At 39.9% G+C, this 20,219-nt stretch overlaps 1 long non-coding RNA gene across 1 annotated transcript in view; it reads left to right on the top strand.

The window, feature by feature from the left end:
* LOC118022330 overlaps positions 1–12,859 on the top strand; it is an 86,046-nt gene extending 73,187 nt beyond the window's left edge. Inside the window, exons 2-3 of the long non-coding RNA XR_004682473.1 lie at positions 9,609–9,657; positions 12,491–12,859. This is a non-coding gene — a long non-coding RNA (uncharacterized LOC118022330). The remainder of the gene's footprint in view (positions 1–9,608; positions 9,658–12,490) is intronic.
* The last annotated feature ends 7,360 nt before the right edge of the window (positions 12,860–20,219 follow it).

Genomic DNA, 20,219 nt, shown 5'->3' with positions numbered 1-20,219 from the left:
TTTATTTATTTATTTATTTATTTATTTATTTATTTATTTATTTATTTATTTACAGAGAAAGAGAGAGAGAGGGAACCCCAGCAGGGGGAGTGGGAGAGGGAGAAGCAGGCTTCCCGCGGAGCAGGGAGCCCGATACCGAGCTCCATCCCAGGACCCTGGGATCCTGACCTGAGCTGAAGGCAGACGCTTAACGACTGAGCCACCCAGGCGCCCCAAATAAAATCTTTTAAAAATAAATTAATTAATAAAGTTTAAAATATTTGTGGGGCACGTGGCTGGCTCAGGGGGAAGACCATGTGACTCTTGATCTCTGGGTAATGAGTTCGAGCCCCAAGTTGGGTGCAGAGATTACTTAAATAAATAAATAAACTTAAAAAAAAAAGTTGTAAAATGAAATGAGCCACCTCTTTCAAAATCTTTAATTTTACATGTTTCTTATTTTAAACAAAGTATATTGTTTCATTCTAGCTTTCTGTAAGAGTTTTCAGAGAACTTTATGGAAGAGATACTTTTGAGCTAGACCTTGAGGAAATGAAGGTTTTCTGAGCAGGAAAGGAGCAGAATAATCTTCAGGCATAGGGGCCTGCATAAGCAAAGGCAGGAAGCTGTGGTGTGTTTGGGGAATGGGAAGCTAATTGGGGCATGAGGTGGGTAATGGTAGCAGTTGTAGTTAGAAAGTTCTGAGTCAGAGCCAGTTTGCTAAGTGTCTGATTACATCCTCAGGCAGTGGAGAAACAGTGGACGGTTTTTTGTTTTGTTTTATTTTAAAAATTTTATTTGTAAATAGTATCAAATTAACAGAAAAGTTGCAAGTATAAATAGCACAAGAAACGCCAATATATATATCCTTTACCCAGATTCCCTTACTGTAAATATTTTGTCCCATTTGTTTTTCATTTGATTTCTCACTCTTTTTATTATGCACATTTTTTTCTGTACCATTTAAGAGTAATCATGGCCTTCTTCTACAGAATACTTCTGTGTGGTTTTCCTAACAATAGGGATACTCTCATCATAATCATAGAATGAGGGGCACCTGGGTGGCTCAGTTGTTAAGCATCTGCCTTCCGCTCAGGTCATGATCCCAGGGTCCTGGGATGGAGCCCTGCATCTGGCTCCCTGCTCTGCGGGAAGCCTGCTTCTCAATCTCTCTCTCTCTCTCTCTCACGCTGTCTCTCTCTCTCTGTCAAAATAAATAAATAAAAAATCTAAAAAATAATAAGAATAATAAGAATAATCATCATAGAATGTTTATCAATTTTAAATGTAATCCTGATATAATACTTTTTATCTAATCTGGAATTCACACGCCAATTTTGTCAACTGCAATAGTGACATCTTTTATAATATTTTCTCCCTTCCAGTGAAAGATCCATTCTAAGATAAAGTATTGTATTTAGTTGTTGTGTCCTTTTACTCTTTTAATCTAGAACATTTCTACAGCCTTTCTTTGACTTTTATGACATTGACATTTTTGAATAATATAGCCCCCCTTCTTTTTTTAATAGAGGGGGCATCATTTTGATGCGGAGGATTTTATATAGGGGGTTGCATAATCAGACATGGGTTTTAGAAAAAGTCATTCTAGAAGCAATGTTAAGGATGGATCTGAAGTTAAGAGAGTATTGTTTTGGTAATGAGATAGGAAGCTACTGTTGGCCAATATTACCTTCTAGGCTGGCAGGAGTAGATTCTGGCTCTGGCCAGGATCCCTGGAAGTTTGGGGCAGGTGTAGGAACCAAGGCAAAGGGATTCAAAGTATGAGTCCTGGGTAAGGTTGCTTCTAGAATAGTGTAAAATGTCAAGTCCACAAAGGTTGATGGAGAAGCAAGACCCAGACCTAAAACAGTAGGCTTCAATTTCAGATTATAGCATAAATCAGATTAGATAGTGGCGTTCCTTCTGAAGAATAGTTTTTAATGCATAGCTGAGCTTACAATTAAGGGAAGTAAATCCCTGAGTACTAAAAATTAAAAGGGAAGAGAAATACCAAAAACTAGGCATGAACTGATATTCTAGCAAACTTGAGGGGAGGTTTCTGGTCTTGGATATGACCTATGAAAACCTACAAAAATACAGGAAATTAGGCCTTGATTGCCAGTGAAGTAGTTAGAACTGAGATCCTTGCATAAAGCCAGGATCAATAAGGGCTATACCCTCCATAAAAGAAAAAAAAAATCAACTATAGGCACTAGGAGGTGATAAAAATGTTTGCCTGTCTTGGCCTGGGCTTTGGGTGGAGGAAAAAAAAGAAAGCTTCATGTAGGTTTGGGTTTGAATTTACACTGGATGGTCTAGGAATATTTCAGTCTAGAAATCCACGTAAAAAGACCCTGTGAGTGATAACACAGATTTGGCCGATAGAGGCAGATGGAAAACTGCTTGGGAGGGACAAATAATCCATGCAGGATTCCTACAGATAAAGTCTTGCTGAAAATGAGCTCAATCAAAAACTATAAGGTACACGTAGAGGAAGAGAAACTCCACCATGAATAAGAAGCCACAGAGACAACAAACAGCAGAGTTAAATTCCCAGTAACTTCAAATAATAGAACTACTGGCTTAAGACTAGAAGGTGAGCATGAAAAATAGTTAAAGACCTAAAAGAATTAATTTAAACCATAAGAAAAGTATAAGATACTTGATTAAAAGACAGGAAAATTTGAAAAATGAACAAGATAGAACTTTTTTTTCTTATTTGTGAGAGAGAGAGAGAGCACAAGCAGGGGAATCGGCAGGCAGAGGGAGAAGCAAGCTCCCTGCCGAGAAAGGAGCCCGATGCGGGGCTCCATCCCAGGACCCCGGGATCATGACCTGAGCCCAAGGCAGATGCTTAACCAGGTGTCCAAAGATAGAACTTCTAAAAATATAAAATATAGTTGTTTAATTTTAAAACTCAGCTAAATAGAAATTTTTTTACAAAAAAAGGAAAACTAGTAAATTGGAAGATAAAGATATTTAAAAGAGTAAAAGATATGAAGAATGAGAATTACTTGGATTACTGGAAAAAAAGAATACAGATAATCAGGGAGACATAATATTCAAAGAAATAATAGCTGAGAATTTTCCAGAATAGATTAAAGACATGAGTCCTCAGATTCTGAAAGCACAATGAGACCCAAATGAAAATATATACTTAGACACATTGTGGGGATATTGTAAGAAAAAAAAAATTAAAGGAAAGAAAATATATGAAAAGTAAGCAGAGAAAAAAGACATTTATCTTTAAATGTTAGTTACCGTGATAGCAACAGTAGAAGCCAAAAGAATAAAGTAATAAAGTATTATCTTGAAAACACTGAGAAAAAAATAACTGTTAACCTATAAATCCAACTCTGATAATCATTCAAGAACATGAGAAAAAAAGAACATCTCTGGACATACGAACACCCAACATAAGCATACATTTATATATATATATAAGTATACATATATACAATCAACTCAGTAACAATTTCTGAAGGATGTACTTCAGGAAGAGAAATTTTGCCCAATTTAAGTGCAATAAAGAATGATGAGCAAAGTAATTGTTAAATATGTAACTGAATAAACATGTAATTAAATAACAATATCTGGGTCACCAGGGTGGCTCAGTCGTTAACCGTCTGCCTTAGGCTCAGATCATGATCCCAGAGCCTGGGATCAAGCTCCACGTCAGGATCCCTGTTCAGCGAAGAGCCTGCTTCTCCCTCTGTTACTTCTCTCACTGTCTCTCTTTCTCTGTCAAATAAATAAATAAAATCTTAAAATAAATAAATAGGTAACTATATAATTTTGGGTTAATACAGAGAAAGAACTAAAATTCAGACAACAATTACATGTAACAAAGAAGGGATGATCAAAGTTAAAAGGGTGTAAGTTTCTTGCATTGTTTAAAAAATTGGTAGAGCAATTGACTTTAAGTACATGACTTTATTTTTTAAATTTAAGGATAAACACTAAGAGAATAGTTACCGAACAAAGCATTAGTTGGGGGGGGCGGGGAATAGGGAAAAACTGTAATTGATCCAAAAGAGGGTTGGAAAGAATTTTTATTTTTAAGATTTTGCTTATTTATTTGAGAGAGACACACACACACAGAGCATGAGCATGAACAGGGGGAAGAGCAGGGGGAGGGGAACAGAGGGAGAGGGAGAAGCAGACTGCCCACTGAGCAGGGAGCCCAACATCAGGCTCCACCCTGGAACTCCAGGATCATGACCTGAGCTGAAGGCAGCCACTTAACTGACTGAGACACCCAGGCGCCCCAGAAAGAATTTTTTAAAAGAAAAAAAACCCAGGCATATAAATGGACTAAATGCTCCAGTTAAAGGCAGTTGGACTGAGGAAAAAAGAAATCATCTTTATACTCTTTATAATAGGAATACCTAAAATTTAAAAGCATAATTTGAAGTAAAAGAATTGAAAATAAAATAGGCAAATTCTAAACAAAAGAAATCTGTTCTATATTAATATCAAACAAAATATTCTTTAGGGAATGGAATATCATTGGGGATTAAATAATAAGAGGAACAATTCTCAGGACAATATAACAATTTTTTTTATAGATCTTATTTTTAGGTAATCTCCACACCCAATGTGGGGCTCGAACCTGCAACCCTGATATCAATAGTCACATGCTCCATCAACTGAGACAGCCAGGCACCCCTGCAATATAACAATTTTTAAGTAGGGCTAATAACATAGCTTTAAATTATACAAAGCAAAACTAGATGGAGTTATACTGGGGAGACAGGTATAGAAACAAGCAATAAACAAGTTGACTGGAGGTGAGTGCCTGTGAAACCTCTAATTAGAGATGTTAAAGGCACTTGGACAAAACTAGTATCTAGGCTGGTTTAGATCTAAAAATTTGGAAGTAGAAGGATGTATTACCCCAACTTCAATAGATTCTGGACTTCTTGAGGAGAAGAATTATACTCAACTTTGAAGGACCCTTGTGCCTATTACAGTGCATTTTACAAGCGCTCGGTAAGGGTTAAATTGAACATATTCTCATAGATACTGATTTTTTTTAGGATGTACACATTTTTAGTTCTAGAGATTAATATTTACGAAATGAATACTAAGGGGACTGTAAGAAAGGTTTGAGATATGGTTCTTGCCTTTAGGGATATTGTAATTCAGTTGGGAGATTTTAAGACCCCAGTAATTTGAAAAATTTAAAAGTAATAATCAGTTGTCCATAATCAAGTTTTAACTGCTGTGGTATTTGAATGAGAAGAGAAAGAAAGTTCACCAAAGATTTGAGATATTGGAGAAAGCTGTATATAGGTGAAATTTTAGTTGGTCCTTGAAAAATGTGCATCTTTGGTTTAAAAAGAGAGAGAAGAGAACATTTTGATTTGAAAAATAGGCATAAAGGTTCAAAGGCAGAAATTATTGTACCTATTTGTGTGACATTGATCATGCTCGTTTCAGTGCAATATAAGTGCTAAGGAGTGGTACGAGAGAAAGCCCGATTGTGTTGCCTCTCTCGGTTTCTCTCTCTGTCAAATAAATAAATAAAATAAATAAAATAAAAAAGGAAGTGGCTAGACCCAAAGCCTTTAGTGTGTTGCCCTTAGGATGACTTTAGTCTTTTTTTTTTTTTTAAGATTTTATTTATTTATTTGACAGAGACAGAGAGAGAGAGCACAAGTAGGCAGACAAGCAGGCAGAGGGAGAGGGAGAAGCAGGCTCCCCACCGAGCAGGGAGCCTGATGCCTGGGAGCCCGATGCGGGGCTCGATCCCAGGACACTGGGATCATGACCTGAGCTGAAGGCAGACGCTTAACTGACTGAGCCACCCAGGCGCCCCTGACTTCAGTCTTTTGTTATTTATTTTATTTTGCACAAAACTGTGTCCTGCATTTTTATGTAAATATCCACCATATAATCTGTCAATACTTTATTTCATGTTGATTTTTACCCTATGCATGGTCTTTTTGTTTGTTTATTCATGTTTATTAACTTTATAAGCAAACATAAACTAATGTTTCATGTTCAAAACATTGACAATAGGGGTGCCTGGGTGGCTCAGATGGTTGGGCTTCTGTCTTTGGCTTGGGTCATGATCTCCAGGTCCTGGGATCGAGCCCCATGTCAGGCTCCCAGCTCAGCGGGGAGTTTGCTTCTCCCTCTTCCTCTGCCTCTCCCCTGTTTGTGCTCTCCCTTTCTCCCTCTCAAATGAATAAATAAAAACTTTAAAAAAAACATTGACAGTAATCTTCCTATATACCATTTTTCCATCCCACATTCCTCCCTCCCCACACCTAATATAACCACTATTCGTTGCACTTTTATATAGTGTTATCACTACATGTATACACAAAACTACTAAGTAAATTCCTTAGTTCCTTTTTAATTTTAAAGTGGCTTTTATGCTGGAAGTAATCCTTGGAACTTACTTTTTAAAAAATATTTATTTATTTATTATTTATTTATTTATTTATTTATCTATCTATCTATCTGAGAGAGAGAGAGAGAGAGAGAGAGAGAGAGCATGCCCACGAGCATACAAGCCAGGCGAGGGGCAGAGGGAGAGGGAGAGAAGCAGACTCCCCGCTGAGCTTGGAACCTCCCAGGACCCTGAGATCATGACCTGAGCTGAAATCAAGAGTCGGAGGCTTACCCGACTAAGCCATCCAGGCACCCCTGGAACTTAACTTTTTCACATGATATTTTGTTAAGAATCATATTCTGTGTGTGTGTGTAGTTGTAGTCCATTTTAACTGTTTACAGCCTTCCATGTCTGACTATGCCACACCTGTCAATGGTTATTTAGGCTATTTCCAAATACTTTAGTCTATTTTAAATAGTGTTAGTATTAACATTTGTACATGTCCACTGGTATTACAAGGACTTCTGTGGGGTACATTTCTACTTAATATTGATTTAAAAGTCTTTCTGTAGAGCATAGCACATTAGAATGACATTAGGCAAATGTTCTGATGGTGGAATTTCAAGTCTAAAATAATCAACATCTTTTCCTAAGAGGACCAGATTTAAATACCACCCTAGGAGTCTTATATAATATAGTGTGCACTCAAGATAAGGATTATTTACCAAATGTTTCCTTGGGGGCCAAAATTATAAGCAGTAGTTGATGTCAGATTTTTGTCCCAGTGACCCAATTTAATGTCAACGTTATTTTCAGGAAAATACAAAAGGAAAACTGAGGACCAGAGGGAAGGGAAAGAGATACCAGGTTAACTGAAGCTTAGGATTGCTTGGCAGCTAGTCCAGAATAATTCACTTTCATCTCCTTTGAGGGTCTTACCCTACCTAGCAGCCCTCCTTGTGTGAGAGTGAACAATATGAACAAAGAGAACCAAGGAAAAGGGCTCTGTCAGATTTCTTCTCTCAGAATCTGTTGATTGTCTACTAAGAAAAGTTTCTTACTCTTAAGAGGTTCTGAGCTTAAAAGTCTTGTCTCTTTGTGAACATGTAAGAAAGAACCCTTTTCTGCATGTGTGTATGTGTGCAGACATGGGCATGGACATGCAAGGGAAAAGTGAACGCTGGACAGTCACAGAAAGGATCCTGCTGGGGCGCCTGGGTGGCTCAGTCGTTAAGCGTCTGCCTTCGGCTCAGGTCATGATCCCAGGGTCCTGGGATTGAGCCCCGCATGGGGCTCCCTGCTCAGTGGGAAGCCTGCTTCTCTCCCTCTCCCACTCCCACTGCCACTGCCTGTGTTCCCTCTCTCACTGTGTCTCTCTCTGTCAAATAAATAAATAAAATCTTAAAAAAAAAACAAAAAACGATTCTGCTAGTCTCTCTATTATTGTCCTTCTGTTTTTTTGAAGTAGTACAAAATCTTTTCACTTAAATGAAAATCATTCCTATACCTTAAATAACAATAACTTTAGGGGCACCTGGGTGGCTCAGCCGTTAAGCGTCTGCCTTCAGCTCAGGTCATGATCCCGGGGTCCTGGGATCGAGCCCCGCATGGGGCTCCCTGCTCAGCAGGAAGCCTGCTTCTCCCTCCCCCACTTCCCCTGCTTGTGTTCTGTCTGTCGCTCTTGCTGTCTCTCTTTCAAATAAATAAATAAAATATTATTTAAAAAAAACAATAACTTTATTGCTGAAATTTCCCATTCGTTTTTACTTGCAGCAATCACACCAGAAACCATGCACATTATTTAGTGAAACTACCTAATTTCCTGCTTGAAGCAAGCATCTGAGCCTTTGTGCCCAATGACAAACCTGTCTACCCCCTTTCATACCTACCACCCATGGTATTATGATGGAAGGGAAGGAATGGTTATCTAAGTAGGTATGTTTGTGGAAAATGAGGAACACACCGAGGGCCAATGGATTACCAGTGCTACACGGGTCTTCTGTCTTACAGTGGGGTCTTCTTTGACAGGAGTCGGGGAAGAATCTTGTGGTCTCTGACTTCTAGTCATTTGCTATACTCCCATTCTTCTTTCCTTTTTGGAAAATAGGTTTTTTAAAAAAGTTAAATAGTGTACAAATGCCATGCATTTAGGTGGAACACAGTGCCAATGCATTACCAATTATTCCAAGCCTACACATAAAACATACCTAAGGAAAATATTGTTTCTGAATTGCAAGGTGTGTTCTACAAGGAGATATTTTTAAAAAATATTTTATTTATTTATTTGAGAGAGAAAGAGTGCACAAAAGGGGGTAGGGCCAGAGGGAGAAGCAGACTCCCCCACTGAGCAGGGAGGGAACCCACTGCAGGACTTGACCCTGGGACTTCAGGATCATGACCTGAACCGAAGGCAGTCGCTTAACCAGCTGAGCCACCCTGGCGCCCTACAAGGAGATATTTAAATCAAGAAAGAAACAGCAGAGGTTCCTCCTTATTTGGATAGTACTTTAGGACATAACAAGGAACTGCAGCCCTTTTTCCTCACTATATCAAATGAGGATGCATTCCCCAATTTGTTTACCGCCCCCACAGAAGAGCTGAACTAAGTTGCATCCAATTAAGGTCTGCGCTTGCAAGTACATTACTATAGAGTCAATATTATTTGGAAATTCTATATGTAATCTCTCTTCAGCATGTATCTAAACATAATATTAATATTTAAGGTTTATAGACTCAGCCCTATAAAATAATATTATCATTGCCTGTTTATTCACCTCCAGTTTTCCTCTAACAAAATATTAAAATTTGATTGTAAATATATAGAGAGTAGAAAAGGTGAATTCCTCTTGTGAAAAGAGCATTAACTAGAGCATTCTGATTCTCACTAGAATTAGTGCAGCAATTTTTCTATAGATAAAAGAACCTCTTGTCTTATGAAGAGCTGCATTAATTACAGCCTGAGATTCTGTTTCACGCATCCTCTTTTAGAGCCAAAGAGAGAACAGAAAAAATGTGTGCTGTTGGAAGTCTGTACTCCCATTTTCTTTTTCTTTTTTGCAAATAGCTTTTCTGAAAGGTAAATAGTACACAAATGCTATGAGTTCAGGTGGAACACAGTGCCAAAGCAATACTAATTATTCCAACAACAGCAGTAGCTATAACTCCGAAAGCAAAAAACAAATTCCAATGTTATGAGTAACTTTGCTGATCATAATAAAAGAAGATGAAATTTAATGTCAATAGCAGTATGAGTGTAGGAGGTAATTCCATTTCATTTTCTTTTCAGACAAAACAGAAACGGAACACGGAGATACAAGCAAATGAAAAAATCCCAGGTAATAAAGACTATAGAGATATCTGTGATCTATATTGAGGCCAAAAGCTTTGGTTTTAGAGCTATAAAAGGCAGTTTCCACTTTCTAGAATCTATATTAAGACCTATACTTCCTTGTGTGTCAACTATACTCAAATAAAAGAAAAGAAAAAAGACCTATACTTCGTATTTCCTCCCATCACCCATATTGGGTGATGGTGACCAACCAATAAATGGACACAGAGGAGGAAAGTGAGAATAATTTATTGAGCAGACATTCACTATAATATCAATACTATTGTACATGTAAAATTTACCAATACAAGCTTCCTGTTTTCTTTGCACCTCTTCATGACCTTTGTTCCCTTTCCTAATTAGCACCAACCCTTGACCAAGCTTTGTCCGATGATTGGTTTGTCCTGCTCCCTTTCCGACCTGGGCCGGTTCACCCCTCCTTAGGCAACCTGGTGGTCCCCCGCTCCCGGGAGGTCACCATATCGATGCCGAACTTAGTGCGGACACCCGATCGGCATAGCGCACTACAGCCCAGAACTCCTGGGCGCAAGCGATCCTCCTGCCTCAGCCTCCCGAGTAGCTGGGACTACAGGTGCGCGCCACCGCGCCTGGCTCCGATGATTGGTTTGTGTCAAACATTGTGTGTTTGCCTGCCATGAGATGGTACTGCCTACGTGCTCAGGTTTGGGAAAATGTCTTTCCTCATTTATTCGTGCATCTATAAAGAAAGCCAGGATATTCTTATGCTCTGTTACTATAGACCATGTTCTCTATACCACCATTCCAGGAAAAGAATCAGGTGAAATGGAATACTTAGAAGATAGTAGGGAATTAAAAGTAGCAGTAGATAAGCGTAATTCTACAAGTGAAAACCCAGATAATAGCCCTAAGACTATTCTCTAAGAATCCTGAGATAAATAAACATATTGAATGCGTTAAAATACCTGAACCCAGTGTATGGAATTGAGATTCATTGAAGTAAAGCCAGTTTCCCTTTGATGGTTTGGAATGGGTTCACATTTGCAAATGGTGTTGCCTTGTATGGTAGAAAGGACACAACAAATCTAGTTTTGAATTTCAGATCTGCCATTTATTGGCTGACGACCTTGCCCAAGCACCCTTCTAATTCTCAATGCTCTTCCACAATGCAGAAAATGATACTTGCCTTGTAGAGCTATTGGTGTGGGTAGAGATATTGTAGAAAGTATCTAGAATGGTACCTGGTACAGATGGGCTGAAAAGCAGGGGGCTTTTGTTGTTACTGTTATTAATCATCTTGGCACACTACTTTTTCATAAAATCTCTAATATTGTAATGAATATAGAGACCCTATTAACTTGTAATAATAAAATAATAAAATGCCTTAAATTCAGAGACCACTTTTGATCCAAAGTACTCAAAGCCTATTTCTATTTCTCTGCTTAGTTCTATAAAGGGAAGGATACACTACCGTGGAGAACATGGGGACATCCAATACAGGTAGAGGGGTAGGACAGGATATCACTGTCCGGCTACAGTCTGGCTGCCCTTCTTCCAGCAGCCAATCCAGACTAAGTGAAGAAACAAAATGGCACCGTGAGGAAGGTGAGCAAAAGGAAAAGGATCAAACTGTTCACATTTTAGGCCACCAGGGATGTCTTAAATGATCCCACGAAATACAAATCACTTCAAATCACCTGAAAAAAATTAAAGAATTTTGGAAAATGAGCAATTTACATAGAAGCTAAGAATTGAAGCAAAGATCTGGATTCCTCTCAAAAATCATTTTTAAAAAATTTTGTCCAGAATTAGCCCAGTCATTGCTTCCGTTCTCAGCTTTTCTCAAGCTGTAGAAACAGAGCCAAACTTAGTTCCTTCAGGTTTCTTGCTGGCTGCAAAATGATGAGGCCCTTCATCTCCTCCCTGGTGTTGCAATCCTTTCTCTGTGCGATTGCCTCATCCACCACCTGCCTCACGCCAACACTTTGCCTACTATTTTCTTTTCTGTCCCTCCTTCCCGTGTGGCCACTAGGCCGGCTTGCCAGCAGTGGATTGGCCAGGAGCAGCGGGCTGTCATGTGACCAAATCCAGGCGGCTGTAAAGCACCTAATTCTGAGTTTTCCATGACGCACCTGCTGTGGTCACATTGGCTCCCAAGTAAATAAATGGTCAAATCTTTTCCAAAGTGGTTTTGACAAAGAACAACTTAAACTGCCAAAGATGTTGACACATGGGCTGTTATCTAGGAGAGTGAGTAAAGCAACCCATTTGAACAACAAGAACAGATAAGGCCCACCTCTTTGTCCCCTTGCCTTTTTACATTGATATTCCTGTGGAGACAAAGGGAAAGAAGAAAAGGAAACAAAGGCAGATCTTTAGTGCTGGCTGTCCCAGGGTTGATTAGGATGCTGATCCGTGTGGCAGGTTTCTAGGTTCTCACCCAACTTCTTGGCTGCGAGTCAAAGGATTTAACAGTGCGCTTTGTAAATAGTAGTGTACAAAGCCGGTCTAAAAATAGTGCATTTCCAGGGTCTGAATTGGGTGAGTGGAATGAGTGGCAATGGCTGTATTGTACAAGACAGATTACAAGCGAGTTACTCGACGGGACTTGATATGCAGGGTTATTCACATGCTTCATCTGGTTTGGTTAAATAATGCAAACACATTTACCAATGTACATGCTCATTTTGTTTATTTGTGCTCTAGAGAGCTCGTGTGTGTTTAGGACAGACAAATGTACATGTTCTATTTTCTGACAATCAAACAAAGCTCTCCCGGATGAGGTAAAGAGCTGAGTTAAATAGTGGAGCCGACACTCCTGAGAATCGCTGATGTGACACTCTGGTGGTTGTTAATGACAGGTTTCCTGCTGCACTTGCTGCCCTAAAGGATTTTTGCTGAAGGTGGGAATCAACAAGAGGCTCTGACAACCAGTGGGACTGCTGGGTCTGGCTGAGATCTCTCTTGAAACCGTGTGTACGAAGGCTTGTGCCTCACTAGAAGTTTTTCACCGTGATAGCAACTGGGCTTGTTCTTCCTCCCCCGACTCCTGTGGCCGGGCTGTGGGGACAGCCAAGGTGAGGTGCTCGTCCCTAGACCAGAGCAGACCTTGCAGATGACACCTGTGGAAGCCAGCGTCGCAGAAGACTCAGGTGCAGGGAGAAGCCTAAAGGAATTTTGAGTAGGAATATTATTTTCTGGGGCACCTGGGTGAGCTTCTGCCTTTGGCTCGGGTCATGATCCCAGGGTCCTGGGATCGAGTCCCACATCGGGCTCCCTGCTCAGTGGGGAGCCTGCTTCTCCCCCTGCCTGCCACTCCCCCTGCTTGTGCTCTCTCTCTCTCTGTCAAATAAATAAATAAAACCTTAAGGAATATTATTTTCTGAAATGAAAGTGCTGGGAAAGTGTTTTGCAGTCTTTTGAAAGCAAAAACCACCCCACCTAATGTTTTCAGCCGTTAAATGGTGGTTATTCCTATACGCTTTGAGGAAAGAAATTTTCTCATACCAAAGTACAATATCATTATTTCCTACATAAATAATCATCTTTTAGGCAGTTTGGAGACCTTATTATTTAATGCAGTGTGGAAACTCTTGGGCGAAGCCCTCATTCTGGCAGGTTGGTTTCTAAAAATTTTAGAAGACGGAAACTGAGAACAGGAACAGTGCTTGAAGTAATTGGATTAGGGAAATACCTTATAGAGGATAACACCCCCCTCCCCGCCCCCGGCATATTCCTTTGGCAAACATTTTTCCTACCCAAATTTCATGCCTTTAATCTGATACAGTAAATTGGGTCTGACAGTCTCTAGGAGCATATATGTTGGTGCTCCTCTCTCCCCTCCTTACGCTCTGTGGCTTTAGGAAAGTTACATAAGCACTAACTCCCCAGTTTCCTCATCCGTACAACAGTCAGAACAGTACCCACCTCATTAGGTACATAGTTGTGAGGATTCAATGAGGTAATGTAAGTAAAGCAGTTGGCCTGTGGTAATGAATGGTCATCACAATGAGATGCAATTAACATTCCTGGGCATAGCCTCTTACCTGCCTAATAACATCCTCTTCTTTCTAAATGGGTATCATCTCACAGGCTGAACACTATGCAAATGTCTAATTCCTTCTGTGAATTACCACCACCATCATTATTATTATCCTTCAGTTGTTGAAGAAGGAACACTTCAGAAAGCTTTAAGTCAGACATTCCATTCCCTATCATTTCCCTCTTTATCACCATCTACATGATAATGGGGGTTAATTTCTCTTTACAGCTATCTTGGAAGATAACATAAATCATTATTTTGGCTATTCTGGATTTTCTCAATCTGGCTTTTATTTCTTATGCTAAGGAATTGTGATTTTTTTTTTTCAATAAAGTAGATATTTACTTACATCCCCAAAGAGTCTGGGAAACAATATAAATTTCATCTCTTATTTGAGCCTGAATTTTTCAAATGAATGAGAGGATATAACTGGAGAGTCTTTTGGGGGAGCACACCCTCGGACATGAGCAAAGTGAGCTCTGAAAGAGCCTGATGTAGTTATGGAGACGTGATAAGCCAAATAACTTCCTAAAGGTCATGGTCACAGCAAAAACATTTACTCACCATGTTTGTAAAGTTAAGAAGAGCACTATAAATGGAAAAACCAAACTGTGCAAAACAAAATGTAGATGATATCTCTGCTGGTAATTGTTTTCAAGATTTGCTTTCAGTATCTGTATTACAGTGTTGGTATTTTTTTTTCTTTAAAATTTTATTTATTTCTTTGAGAGAGAGAGAGAGTGAGCGCAGCAGGCAGAGGGAGAGGGAGAAGCAGACTCCCTGCTGAGCAGGGAGCCTGATGTGGGGCTCAATCCCAGGACTCCGGGATCATGACCTGAACTGAAGGCAGATGCTTAACCGACTAAGCCACCCAGGCACCCCTGTACTACAGTGTTTTAAATTCATTCCAAAAAGAGGGATCACTGTTACTACCACAACTTTTAATGATTATCATCCAAAATTAATTAAGTTCTTATAAAGAAAATCTTTTCAGCCAAATATATGAAAGTATTGGAATTGACCCGTTTATAAAATTCTCACATCACGATACTTAAAAATCATATCAGAAAGACAAAGGATTCTGATAATTGTCCAAGTTCAATTTTCACTGGACCAACTAAATGAATTCCTTTGCTTTCTCTGCAGAGGGGGCCCAATCTTGCTTCTAAGGGGCTTTTCTCAAAGGGATAAAATGTACAAACACAGCAACTAAAAGATTGACGCTTCTCTTTCAATTCATTTGAGATTGGTTTTGTTTTATTGTAAGTCTATCTACTAATGTGCTGACTGGGTTCTAAGTATTGAGAGGGATTAAAAACTATACCTGTGCTCATGAGTCTTGTTGGGCAAGAAATTACTTTCATCTAAAAACTACTGAAGACTGTGTGCATAAGTGTCCAATTACATTCAACCAGCTGCTAAAATAATGTCAGAAATCACCAAGGGTATGGACAGTCAACCCCAAGGTAGGTTGGTGTGGCAGGGAAATGGTACTTGGTAAAGGTAGATGATGGTGGCTATTATGGGCTGAATTGTGACATCCCAAATCCATATGATGAAGTTCTAACCCCCTAGTACCTCAGAATGTGACTGTATTTGCAAATAGAGTCTTTAAGGAGTAATTAAGTTAAGATGAGCTCATTAGGTTGGGCCGTAATCCACTATGACTGGGGATCCTTCTAAGAGGGGATATTAGGATGCAAACATGCACAGAGGAAAGACCATGTGAAGACACAAGGTGAAGATGGCCATCTACAAGCCAAGAAGAGAGGCCTCAGAAGAAACCAACCCAGCCAATACCTTGACCTCAAACTTCTAGCCTCCAGAATTGCAAGGAAATAAATTTCTGTTATGTGTCTTTGGTACTTTGTTATGAAGTCTGCATAGACTAATGCTATGGCCTTGAAGGAAGAGTGAGACTTGTTTAGGTAGAGAAAGGTGGCACACGGGTTCTACACTTTTCTGTCTCATGTTATTAAATATCTTCTTCTCCTTTTTAAAAAAATGTTTATTTATTTGACAGAGATAGTGAGAGAACACAAGCAGGGGGAGCACCAGAAGGAGAGGGAGAAGCAGGTTCCCCGCTGAGCAAGGAGCCCCATGCGGGGCTTGATCCCAGGACCCTGGGATCATGACCTGAGCTGAAGGCAGATGCTTAACTGACTGAGCCACCCAGGCGCCCCTAAATATCTTCTTCTTATTTGCACTTTATTTTCCTTGTTCATCTCCTTGGTTCTACTCTTAGAGTTAGAATGTTACGAGATTCTGGGGAGAAGGAAGATGGGAAAGGAATTGGCGGAAGAGAGAAGAGGAAGCACAGAAAAGAGACTATATGATACCTGATAACATACTAGTGTTTTAGTAGAGGTGATCAGATAAAGAAAAGCAACAAAAAGCAACTATAAAAGCAGTGAGCAGTCTTAAAACTAAGGAATGGCTTTAAGAATAAGGAACTACAGAGTATTTAACAAGATTATTGAAATTCTGAAATTTATCTGCGCTCAATAAAGAAGTCTTCATTGCTCACTTGTGTCCTCTTGATAAGTTCAACCTTTATCTTTGAAAATAAATTCCAATATTATCATTATAGTATGAGTTTTTTGATATTTATAACATCCCAGGGTTACCTTCCTGACACATTATTTTTACACTTTTGAAATACTTTTTTTTTTTTTTTTACAATGGATGTAATGATGTAAATATAATATGAAAGCATTTATATCAGTAGCAAAGACATGGCTGGGCTATTTAGTCAAATAAGACTTGCCACTCAAGTGATTCTCATTACTCATTAAATATTCCCACTGATTTAGGAGTTTTCAATTGGTTGAGAAATATAGTAGAGACAATGACAATAGAAGAAGATAAAATGGTACCTCAAATCTAGGATAATCTAGGAAAACCCTGAAACTCATCTAATATATTTTACCACCCAGACATAATTTGTTTTCAATGGTGATGTAAAGAAATGCTTTAAAAAAAGAAGTGCTTAAGTGACTACATGTGCATTGTTGTTTCTTAAGGAAAGAGCGTATGTTTGGTCTAAGCTCCTGAAAGTATACTTCAGTCTCAGTAGTGAATTTATAGAAATCTGTGTTCAGGAATGGGCAGGAAATAGGATTAGTGAGGAGAGTTTAATACTCTGATCTAAACTATTGGGCTCCTGGGTGGCTCAGTTGGTTAAGCAACTGCCTTCAGCTCAGGTCATGATCCTGGAGTCCTGGGATCGAGTCCCGCATCGGGCTCCTTGCTCGGCGGGGAGTCTGCTTCTACCTCTGACCCTCCCTCCTCTCTCTCATTCTCTCTCTCTCAAATAATAAATAAATAAAATCTTTAAAAAAAAAAAAAATACTCTGATCTAAACTATTAAGAAAAGGGGGAACCTGGCTCTCTTAGTTGGTAGAGCATGCCACTCTTGATCTTGGGGTTGTAAGTTCAAGCCTCATGTTGGGTGTAGAGATTACTTAAAAATAAAATCTTTTAAAAATTAACAAACAGGGATGCCTGGTGGCTCAGTAGGTTAAGCGTCTTGCCTTCAGCTCAGGTCATGATCCCAGGGTCCTGGGATCGGGTCCTGTGTTGGACTCCCTGCTCAACGGGAAGCCTGCTTCTCCCTCCTATCTGCTGCTCCCCCAGTTTGTGTGCTCTCTCTCTCTGACATATAAATAAATAAAATCTTTAAAAACAAACAAACAATTAAGAAAAGTATTTGGTGTGGAAAACATTTCTTCCTTCAGAACTCTTTTTTTCCCCATAGGCCCAAAAGTCCTGGGTACCTTCAGAGGTCCCTCCCAGGCCACAGCCTGTGGGCTTCCCATGAGAGGTTCTTGCCTTGGGTTGTTTATAGCCTCTATCAGGCTCTTCCTCAGCATGCTGGCTCTGCCTGGCATGCTCATCTTTGTTGACTCTTTTTGGTCCAGATCCATGCTCTCCATTTACTCTCTTGGTCTGAGTGCTTTGGCCTTACTCAATTCCTGGACTGCCCTTACCTAGTGCCACTTTGACCTAGCATCCTATAATTAGGGGACGTCTTCTCTACTCTAGTGCCTAGCCCTGGTTTCTGAAATCCCAGCCTGGACCCTCTGCTTTCCCAGGAGAAAAAGGTGAACATGTAAAACATCTTGAATGGTTTTTTTTTTTTGTATGTCTGTCAAAAGCACAATGCTCAGCTCAGTAAACATTTATTCTATGAAAGAAAGGAAGGAAGGAAGGAGTATTGGCTTTGTCCATGGGTGCTACACTTGGGAATATGGTCTGCAGCAGTAGGAAAAGGCCAGCAATGTTTCTGTAGCAATTCTGTTCTTAGTATATTCTTCAACCATTAACTCCAACCATTACCTCCTAACCCACCTGCTTCCATACAGAACACTTTTCCCCATAGAAGGATTGTTCCTGACATCATTATCACCAGAAACAAGGAATTTTCCAAGGGTGGGCAGATACATTTCAGAGAACACAGCTAGAAGCCAAATTCAGGAAGAACAAGGAAGGTCTGAAAAGTACGCAGCTTGCCTTATTTATCCCAGTGCTGTTCTTATTGCCAGATACTATGTTGACCCTATGATTTCCATTTCAGTAATCAAAAAGCCCCAGAATAATCGGAGCAATTATTCCAAACTCTTCTCTTAGATCATCATATCTAGTATAAAGGAAGGGGAAAAAAATTAATACCCTCATTATGTGACAGATATTGAGGTAAGTATCTGTTGAAAACATTTTATTATTTATTTATTTATTTATTTAAAGATTTTACTTATTTGACACAGAGAGAGAGCCAGAGAGCACTAGCAGGGGGAATGGCAGAGGGAGAGGAAGAAGCAGGCTCTGCACTGAGCAGGGAGCCAGACACGGGGCTCGATCCCAGGCCCCTGGGGTCATGACCTGAGCCGAAGGCAGATGCTTAACCATCTGAGCCATCCAGGCGCTCCTGTAGAAAACATTTTAGAACATCTACCCAGCCCGTAAGGATCCCCTCAGCCACACCACTCACCACAGGTGAGCTTCTTCAGCCATGTTTACGCTATCCAACACTACTACTCCCTCCCACTGTCTCCAGCTGCCATACACTCATGCACAATGAACTCCTGTTATAAGGTAAGGAATCAGACTCATTGTGAGATTTTGTAATTGGGATTATGGGATTCCCATTCCCTCTGAGTTGGTGTCTTAGAAAAGGATGTGTAGAACTCAAAAGCTATGGGCAGTCACACTGTGTTAGCTCTGTTGGCTTAGAAGAGAAAAGACAGATACACAAAGAGAAGCTACAATCACTCCTGATGATGACTTTTTATGTCTCGGTTCTAACCTCCTTATAAGGCTTAGCTAAAGTCTTGACTTTAAGAATAATGAATGGAGGGCACCTGGGTGGCTCAGTTGGTTAAGCGACTTAAGTGACTAAGCCTTCGGCTCAGGTCATGGTTCTGGAGTCCCAGGGTCGAGTCCCTCATCGGGCTCCCTGCTCAGCTGGGAGTCTGCTTCTCCCTCTCTTTCTCAAATAAATAAATAATATCTGAAAAAAAAAGAATAATGAATGGAATATCATTACCTTATAATTAATTCTCTGGTCTCTCTCTCTCTCTCACTTTTTCTCTTAAACTAGCTCAGGTTGGTTTCTGTTACCTGGAATGAAAGGAATCCTAACTAATAAAGTGACACATGTGCTTTCCCTTATTTAATATGATTTTCACAACAGATCTCTGAGGTATTTTTTATTTTACAGATGAGAGAACTGGTATTAACTAAGTTGCATAGGCTTTCTTTATGCCTTGTACATTTTAGCGATGGCATTTGAACTCTAGTTTTGTGGCTCCTAAAACCTGGGCTTTTTCTGCCCCTATCCCTTTGGAGGTATTCTGACAGCTGGGAGAATCCTCCCCCATGGCCTCAGATGCTAAAGTTTTGTAAACTTTGAGGTAACAAAGATTCCAGGTATTACCATCACCCTTCAGCTATTGATTCCCTGGCAAAACGCCAGTTTCTGCCTACCCCTCCCCATTAGGAACACAGACTGTGCATTCTTCTAGGGCTGGAGGAGCTGTTCTTGGGCTCCACAGGGAGTAGGGACCCTCCGCTAAAAGAAATAAAATCAAATCCAAAAGATTGTACATGCTTTGGATATGTTTCTGACCTCTGTCAGTCAGCAGGGCCCTAGGGCATCCAGGCTTGTACTGCAAAAGGTCTCCCCTTGCATAACATTCACAACACTCCTTCCACTGGAAAATCTGACCAAGGTGGGTCAGTCTATTCTTTCCCAGGAACAGAGGGTCCTTTATCCTTCCACTGAAAGCAGGCTACACCAAAGGCTGTTTTTTATTTATTTGGTGATTAATTATTAGGAATCTGTCATTCAGATCCGTCCAGAGAGGAGAAGATGCTTTCTGTGTGAGGCCTGTGGCCTGTGTTTGTGCAGGGAAGTGCTCTGGAGCTCCTGTGTTGCCCAGGCCCTTTGGTACCATGATATTTGCTTAAGAACCTGTTCTATGTTAAAGACATGGACATATTTCCCCTGATCTTCCTAATGATGTGGGTCCTAGTTAAATGACCTATTT

The sequence above is a fragment of the Mirounga leonina genome, unplaced genomic scaffold (genome assembly GCF_011800145.1).
Source record: "Mirounga leonina isolate KUSES-001 unplaced genomic scaffold, KU_Mleo_1.0 Mir_176, whole genome shotgun sequence".
NCBI classification, from domain to species: Eukaryota; Metazoa; Chordata; class Mammalia; order Carnivora; family Phocidae; genus Mirounga; species Mirounga leonina.
The sequence above is the reverse complement of the archived record's forward strand: the minus strand, read 5'-3'. Positions and strand labels throughout refer to the sequence as shown.